Genomic DNA, 9,662 nt, shown 5'->3' with positions numbered 1-9,662 from the left:
AAAAATTGGGTTCTGACCAGTCTCATGATCGGCAGGCAAGTAATTTTAAGGGGTTGGAAGTCAAATGGACTTGGGATTCCAAACCATCAAGAATTGCATACGAAACAATTATAGGGGCTTTGGAGGAAGGAGGGTTGGGACTGCAAGATCCAGTTTTAAAAAAGATAAGTTTTAGAGATAAAACAGTGAGAACGTTTTTAAATGAAGAAAATCAGGCAGAATGGAAAAAGGTCATGGGGGAATTTTTAAACAAATGTGGAAATTTGGAAATGGGACATGATATTTTATGGATGAAACTGAAACCCGGCATGATAACTGGAATCCCAGAGTTTTATAAAGAAGTTTTAGAGGCATGGAAAGATTTTTTAACAAACGTATGTATTAAACCAAAGAAGAGGGAAGATATTTTAAATCAGCCACTGTTTTTAAATGAAAATGTCATATATTAAGAGAAAGAACTGTATTTTAAACACTGGATTTAGGCTGGTTTTAAGAAAATAAAATGTTTTATATGAAGTTAAAGAAGGATTTCTACCAGTGCAAGCCATTTTAGATGGGGTAGAAGTCGAAGATGATTTTAATGTGAATATATTAAAACAACAATATGAACAAGTGAAAGAGGTGATCCTAAAAAAGTGGGTTAGTAAAATAGAAGGGAAACAGAGGGAGGGTGAAGGAGACAAACTGAAGGTATTTTTAAAGGGGAAGAGAGAAGAAGTTCCTTTTAATTCATGCCCAGTTAAGTGTTTTTATGAGTTTTTTAGAAATGATGTTTTTAAAGAACCGGTGGCAATAAAATTTTGGGAAAGGGTTTTTATCGATTTGGATGGAAAGAAAATTTGGGAGAACATGAAAAAATGGTATATGGATGCAAAAATGGAAAATTTGGATTTTTATATAAGACACAATAATTTATTCTCTGAACTAAAGCTGTATAAAATTGGGATGACTGAAAATGCTCAGTGTAAAATCTGTATGGAAAAAGATGAAGGGATTTTACATATGTTTTTATTGTGTACAGAACTACAGACTTTCAAAATGAAAATGAAAAATGTGATAAAAACTTGGGAAATGAAAAAGATGAAGTTGAAAATGAGCAAGATTGGAACTGTGTGTTTTATTTGGTGTTAACAAAAAATGTGAAAAGCAAAATGTCATCAGTATGTTTTTAACTGTTGCAAGAAATGTAATATGGAGTAGAAGAAACATAGCAAGAGAAAAAAAGAAAAAACTAGAACTGTGGGTTTATTTTAAGAAAAAAATAGAAGACTACATACGGACTATGGAAATATACTTTAACACTGAAAGGAAAATGCATATTATTGAAAAACTGTTTCTGGAAAATAATCCTTATATGATAAGGAATTTAAATGGGCTGAAGATAAAACTGTAAGTATATTTTATTTGTCTTTATTCTTATTTTATTTATTTTTATTTTTTATCTAGAAGATGAAATGAAATGCAGAAGACGGAGTTAAATATTACAACTGTTGTTTTAGTATGTAAAAAGAAAATGTTGTAATACGAAATCATATGACTGTAATAATAAATAATAATAATTAAACAAAGCATGAGCACGTCTGATCTCAGAAGCTAAGCAGGGTTGGGCCTGGTTAGTACTTGGACAGGAGACCGCCTGGGAATACCAGGTGCTGTAAGTTTTTGCTTTTCCTCATTTGTTTTAACTCATACACTCCCCCCTGGATCAACAGGGATTTATTTATTTCTCCTTGGAGATTGGTTGGTTTATTGATTGATTTTCTTTCATTTAGCTTTCTCTGTGGCACAGGACAGCCTGCTCCTTTTTCTTGCCTCCTCCAGGGGGCAGTATAGAGGCTATTTTCAACCCTGCTTAGCTTCCAAGATCAGACGAGATTGGGCGTGCTCCGAGTGGTATGGCCGTAAGTGAGAATTGCTGCTACCAACAGGCTATTTAAAGCAAGCACACTGTATGCATCCCTATGCTGCTCTCCCTTCATTGACACATGTCTTGTGCTGCAGCTTAAAAAAAGGAACAACAGACCCTTTCCTCTCAGACATTGTCTAATTGTTTTGTTTTGTTGTTGAAGAGGGACGTGCTTCCTCTCTCCTCATTCAATTTCATTGGAGCCATCCACAACACTTTTTCCTGCATACCTGTGCCATAGCTTCCATGTGGTTTGATAACAGAGGTCATACTCATCTGCACAATTAAATGCTCAACATGTAACAATAAGCCAGTGGCCAAATCAAACTCTTCCCTACTCAAATATGACCACATCATGCTTTCTTTTGAAAGTGTCCACCAAATTTTTTGCCAGCACAGCACTTTGTTTGCACTTTCCTACTCTGTATGTTGCTGTCAAGAAGGAGCAAAAAATAGCCTATCTACTGCCCCTGGAGGAGGCAAGACAAAGGAGCAGTCTGTCCTTTGCCTCAGAGAAAGCTAAAGGAAAGAAAATCAATCAATCAACCAACCAATCTCCAAGTGTAAATAAATAAATCCCCATTGATCCAGGGGGGAGTGTATGAGATAAAACAAATGAGGAAAAGCTTAAAGTACCAGGTATTGCCAGGCGGTCTCCCATCCAAGTACTAACCTGGTCCAACCCTGCTTAGTTTCTGAAATCAGATGAGATCAGGCGTTCTCATGGTTGTATGGCCATAAGTGAGAGTTGCTTTTACCAGTGTTGTGGAGCGTAGAAGACTTTTCTCCCCTCTCCATAAGAAAACTCTCAAAGTCAGGAGTTCCAGGTGTCAAAGGTTAGAGTTTATTGAGCAAAACAAAAAAAACCGAAACACCAGCTGAGATCTGACTCTCTTGGTCAAAACTGTTTAGTACAGTTTGTTATCTAGCATTACCTCATGTCTACGCCCTCTTAATATTTTTTTGTATCTAATGGATTCTGTTTCCCACCATTATTTCACAGAGCCCCTGACCTCTTTTTAATGGTGGGAACCTGGCTTTTAGTCCATTTTAAAAAATAACATTTTAAATTCATTTATCATGAAAGTATACATTCTGAGTAAATAATACATCACAATCTGAGCATAATATAGTTACTTTTGATTATTGGTTGTGTTAATCATTTTTGCTGTTCTTCCCAGAGTTTTCTCATGTCTCAGCACTATTGTTCATTGCTCCAGCTGAGGAAACAGAGTGTTTCTTGCAACATTTCTGCTACAGCTTAGTGCACTGAGTGTTTCTTGTAACATCAGCACTTTTAATCCTCATATGCCCTCTCCTGGGTCACACAAAGTCCACACTTCTAATAACCTCATATGCCCTCTCCTGGGTCACACACCAAGTCCAGGCTATTCTATATTAGTACTTTTCTACATTTGATATATAAAAATCTACTATTTATTCCCTCATTTGAGAGTTATAATAAGTCTCACCTTCTATCGCCCTTTCCCAGAGTGCAACCTCACAAGCCAGTCTCCTTCATCTCTTCCAAGTGACAAATATAAGTCACACATTCCTCTAACAATGCATGTGCTTATGGAGCTGCAATCCGGAGGAGCAATAAGACCAAACATCTCCCTCCACATTTGACTAGAACAAGTAAAAGATCTCATCACTCCCTAGCTAAGTTCCTTTCCGGAGGGTATCAGTAATCAAATTCTTGTATAAAGCATGTGCATGCAAAGGTGGCCTTGAGTTATGTAGAGTACATCAGTGATTGGACTTATCTCAGTAGGTTAACATACTATAGATATTAGACAATATCAGTAGATCATTCAGCATATGATACATCCCACGGTGCCAGAGGAACTCATAGACATTTCCGGTAGCCTGGAGCGCTATCTGGTGGTGTTGGAGCAGACAGCAGGTTTTTAAACCACCAGTAGAGTCTTGCTCTTGCTGCTAAGCACTGAGGTGCTCGTCGATCCTGTCTTTGTGATGTTTAATTCTCTGTACCTCCAGTGGCACTTTCAGTGTTTTTAGAGTTCATAAATGCACATTCTGTAGTAATTTACTTGGTTATTAGTACCTTCAGAGATGATTCAAACATCTTAAACATTTATAAAGTACATATAGTACAGATAATCATTGTACACCTTCTTTCATTTTTAATTCTGGTTACATTACCCAGTAACATTACATCATAACACGGATAATGATCTGCTTCAGACCTTCATCATTCCCATTCATTCACATGGTTTGATTAAACAACAAACATCATTTAAAATAAAATAATAACTTAAAAGGAAGGGGTATATGCAAAAATAATAAACATAACACCCTCTATCTTCCTGCCATCCATTCTAAAGTACTACCTAATTTTGTTATAAAAGAAAATACAATGAGTATACTGACTTCCTTGCTATCCAAAAACAAGAGAAAATTGAAAATAAAGATTCAAAACAAAAAGGCTCCCCTTCCCTACCATTCTTGTGTCATTCCAGGGTTTTACTAGAATTCATCCAGCTCATCCAGTCCAGGGCCTATGGTTAGCCCTATATCAACTCCAAATGGCTTTACTGACACATTGAGCATCTGTTTATCTGCAACATTGGCCATCATTGATCTGAAGATAGGCACAACACAACACAACAACACCACAAAAATAACAATAGCTACAGCCATTGTTATTCCTTCTTTAGTAAGCCATTCTCCCCGGGATCCAAATAGGTGGTCAAACTATTTGCCAATATGTTGATCTCTCCCAGCATTCGAAGTCACTTCTCGTACATTTTTCAGCTTTTTCATGGCTATGTTAAAGGATCCATCAGGAGCTGTATTATTTTATAACAGTCAGCTCCAAACATTACACAAACTCCGCCTTTTTCTGCCAATAACCAGTCTAAGGCCTGTCTATTTTGCCATGTCATTTTGCTGGTTGCAGCTAACTGTTCACCTAAGGCCTTCAATGCTTCATCAGTGTAATTAATAAATCTCTGCTGATTATAATAAATGTAATTGATCCATTCTGCATTTTTATTGGGTGTTATCCATACAAATACAGACTTAAAGCCTGATTTTATTTAATCTCTGGCCTTAAATTCTTGTGCTATTCCTCTAGGTTGACCAATTGCACCTATTATTACATTAGGGTCAGGCTGATATGCCCTTTTCACTTTATGTTTGTTTGGTACAGTTTTCCTAGATGCAGTCAGGATTTCAGAGTCTTCTGGGCTCAATGTTAACAGAGTTACTTCTTGTGCTAGTCTTACTCTAGTGCATATTCCCTTCCAATTCTTTGGTAATGTAGCCTGCAATTTTTTTCCACCAAAAATCCAGAAATAATCTGCTATGGCTACTGTTTGTTCTCCATGAAATTTTATCACACGAGAGATCAAAGTTTGGTTTACATTCCCTACATCCTCCCACCAGGTTTTCTTTGGGCATTGTAATCATCCTGCTGTTATTGCTAATTGTAGTGTAACTTTTTTTTTTTTCCCACCCAATTTGGAATGCCCAATTCCCAATGCACTTTTAAGTCCTCATGGTCGTGTAGTGATTCACCTCAATCCGGGTGGCGGAGGATGAATCCCAGTTGCCTCCATGTCTGAGACCATCAACCCACGCATCTTATCACGTGGCTTGTTGAGCGCGTTGCCACGGAGACATAGCGTGTGTGGAGGCTTCACGCCATCCACCGCGGCATCTGCGCTCAACTCACCACGCGCCCCACTGAGAACGAACCACATTATAGCAACCACGAGGAGGTTACCCCATGTGACTCTACCCACCCTAGCAACCAGGCCAATTTGGTTGCTTAGGAGACCTGGCTGGAGTCACTCAGCACACCCTGGGATTCGAACTAGCGAACTCCAGGGGTGGTAGCCAGCATCTTTTACCACTGAGCTACCCAGGCCCCTGTAGTGTAACTTTTGCAAACATTGTATAGTAGGTGATGTTGTTGGGTCATGCAGGTTTTCGTCCAAATGCCAGGTTACAGTACAGTTGCCTTGAAATCTTCCCACATTGACCTGTCCTTTTGATTTATTGAAACACTCATATCGAAGTCCAGGGTCTATTACATATGCTAACGGTTTGTCTCTTTTGCTTGCAGGCACTCGGACATCTAGACTTTTACATTCATCTCCCCACTCATTTGTTTTATAAAATAAATAGAAGTCTGGATTGCTTAATATGGCCAAACACTCAGCTGGGCAGAAAGGTATTCTATCTGTTTTATTGCAATATTGTTCATAATGTACATATTGTGTATAATGATGGGGGTTGGGCACTACCATAAGTTCTTTCAAAGGTGATGGTGAACATAACACGCAACTAGACATTCCTGATTGTTTTACTGTGTATTCAGCCCATCTAAACCAGTCATTTTGATGTGCATTTTCTAACAGCCTTTCCTCTCTTAATGATGGCTCAGTTTCAAAATCTGAATCATCATACACCATTGTTAATGGTGGTTGCATAGGCTGGTATGGAGAAAGTGGTTTTGTAGCCTTATATTTCAATCCTGTAGTCTGAGGGTTTTCTTTATGCTTTGCCTTAGAATCTGTGGTCTGATCTTCATAATCATAGTTGTCATATGAGGGGTCAAAGGACCTCTTTTTAATAGATTTATTTACTTGAGTACCTTGTGTTGACTTGAAGCAGATATCATCAAGCTCTGAGAAGTCGACTGTTCGATACTCTCCTGGCCTTGGTGAGAAGTTGGGTTGGGAAGGCCCTGCCTGCTCTGAGTCTGGGGAATGGTCACATATCTTAATTGGAGGAATCAATTTCCTCCCAATTTGGTCTTTCTTTCCATCCAGGATAATTGTCATTGTATCGCATTGGAACATTAACATTGATCAGTGTCATCTGTTTCATTATATCTCGAAACAAGAATGATTTGAACAATGGTAACACATAACAGAATATTATTCCTCTCACAAGAATTGTTGTTTCAATCATTATACAAATTTTAGCCAACCATGCACCCTATTTCTTAAACAATTCCATTTAGATTGTTATAAACAAACAAGACAAGCAATCTTAATCTTTATTCACCACCATGTTTTTTTCCATCCTTCATTACTATTAAAATGTACATGAGTTCAATAAAAGCATGGGTAAAAGTAATAAATCATCTTCCAGTCTAAATTAATTATCATACAAACATTCCCAAGTTTGTTTAATACTTCTTTAATAAGTCAGGCACTCCTTTGTCTGCAATGGTTCTCAAAACTTTACCCCTAAAACCAATCTATAAATAATCTTCTACACAGGGTATGATCCCCTGATGGCACAGTGACAGAATGCTTGGTATTTAACACTGTGATAAGTTGTTTTAGTAAAGCGGTTATTAAAATGCAGTCGGGCTGAGGGGAACTCACAATTTTCAGGCAGGTTTCTTCTAGACCTCCCTTATGATGCTTCTGACCTAAGAGCATTCATCCACTTCCTCAAACCCATATCAAACCTTCTTGGTCAGGCTTCCAGGGCGGTGATGCCCTGCCTTAGGTTGCCTCCCTTTTTTACATTGGAGAGTCTTACCCTTCATTGGGTCATCACCTCTTTCCACTGGTCTCCATACTGCTCAGTCCTATTGGCCAGTCCTTTATAATTTGGTATCAGTAAGCAGATATTTTATTTTCAGGGAGTACCACCTGAGAACCATCACAGCCAATGGAACCATCTACAACTGCTTAAATTGAGACAATTCAAAATATGGTTAAATTCAAAAAGCATTATTTAAAATTCATCAATCTATTAAAATTGTCCAAATTAAAAGTGAAATAACAATGCTAAAATTGAACTCATCTACAGATCACTAATTTCCATTCAGGTTGTATTTCTGCTACTTTAGCAACCGTCACAAAAGACCGTGTATCATGGTGGGGACTAACATCAGAACAAAACAAAATAAAGGTAGCCTCTGTCAAGCTTCTAAGGCCAGACAGAATTTAAAACAAACACATGAATGTACAGTTTTCACATTTAAGGTTTGCCTCTCATACTCAAATTACAAAATAGAATTTTGTTTTGGAAAAAAAAATTCTTATTAGTCAGCTTCACCTTTTTTCCTCTTTCCCATTTCTTTAAGATTTTATTAATCAATTTTTACACAGTGGATTTCTTGATGTTAGTATTTCCACTGGAGTGTTTGCCATACCTTATTGTAATGTGACTACACATATCTTCAATACAACTTTTGTTTAAAATCCAATTATTTAGTTGACTTTAAACTAAAGTAATACACTGGACTCAAAACTTTATTGCTTGTCCAGATAATGTGATACAAACTTTAACTCTAAGCACAGATATACCACTTGCTCTTTCTCAGTTTAGTTAATCTTATATTACGCTTCCTTCATGGAATGAAAAGAACAGCCCAAGGCTGAATATTCTCCAGCCAGCTAAGAGTTAACTTTTTCAAATCAAATCAAAGCAAATCAAATCACTTTTATTGTCACACAACCATATACACAAGTGCAATAGTATGTGAAATTCTTGGGTGCAGTTCTGAGCAACATAGTAGTCGTGACAGTTATGAGACATATACCAATTTACAATAAACATCAGATTTACAACACAATTTAAAATCTAATATACACATAATTACACACAACACAATATACAAATAATAACATACAATGAACAGTATACAATACACACAATATAGAATACACATTATACAATAAAAAAGTATATATAGTATATAATGTACAACTTTTTGCTTTCATTCACACTTTTACAAACAGTCGCACTTCACAGTCACTTCACACACACTTTCAGACACAGAGATGAACATTTTCACAAACATAGAAACTTTCACACTTTTTACAAACATAAGGCCTTTGTAAACACAGAGCTCTCGAAAATTACAATAAAATTATAAAACAAAACTATGACTTCAGCCCCTCCCTTTGCTGTCCTTCTCTCAGTCATACACTCTCAATCCTGTACTCATTTACTCCCACTGTGGAAGAGAGAAACTGGTGCTTTTTCTTAACTTTAATTTAGCTTCTTTATTAATAATTGTGTTTCTTTATCTGGATCATACCAACTACAATTTGGATGATGTCCAAATAGTTGGCAAAGCCCATATCTTGGAACGTTTGTAGTTCTTGGAATGATTTTTCTAACTTCTCACAATTTTTCTCATTCATTTTATAACTATCAAATACTAGGCCTAATATCTCTGTTTCTCTACAGCACATTTCTCATGAGAAAAACAATTACATGGACACATATCAGTACACTCAACCACACACTCACAGCCTGATCTCACACACATACAACATAGCACATTGCAGCCAGCATAAGCACAATACAGTCATCATAAACACATCAACCAATGCAGCCAACATACAACAGCAATGCAATTACTTTTGTACGCAACTTAACATAACCAAAATAATAACTTATTCAACATATTTACACTATTCAGCATGTAATTTTAAATATCAAAACATCTTAACTATCACTATGCCCCTCTTGGGTGACCACACCTCATGAGCACCTGCCAATTTCCCTAAATGCAGTGCTATTTTGAGAACAAGGCCAACCATCCATGTGGGCTCCTTGTTTCTCAGCCAGTTCAAAGGCCAACCATCCATGTGGGCTCCTAATCCTCATTGGTGTCACTGCATTCAGCATTATTCACAGAATTCAAAACACCCCTCTTCTGGGTGACCTACCAGAGCTGCTCACTTCCGCGCTGCCTAGAAGTGCAGTATCCGTAGGATTTGCACGCCCTTGTGTGACCTACCAGAGCTGCTCA

At 37.3% G+C, this 9,662-nt stretch overlaps 1 pseudogene; it reads right to left on the bottom strand.

The window, feature by feature from the left end:
- Positions 1-2,530: 2,530 nt before the first annotated feature.
- LOC127455637 (uncharacterized) lies at positions 2,531-2,649 on the bottom strand (annotated as a pseudogene).
- Between the last annotated feature and the right edge of the window lie 7,013 nt (positions 2,650-9,662).

The sequence above is a fragment of the Myxocyprinus asiaticus genome, chromosome 17 (genome assembly GCF_019703515.2).
Source record: "Myxocyprinus asiaticus isolate MX2 ecotype Aquarium Trade chromosome 17, UBuf_Myxa_2, whole genome shotgun sequence".
Classification (NCBI taxonomy): domain Eukaryota; kingdom Metazoa; phylum Chordata; class Actinopteri; order Cypriniformes; family Catostomidae; genus Myxocyprinus; species Myxocyprinus asiaticus.
The sequence above is the reverse complement of the archived record's forward strand: the minus strand, read 5'-3'. Positions and strand labels throughout refer to the sequence as shown.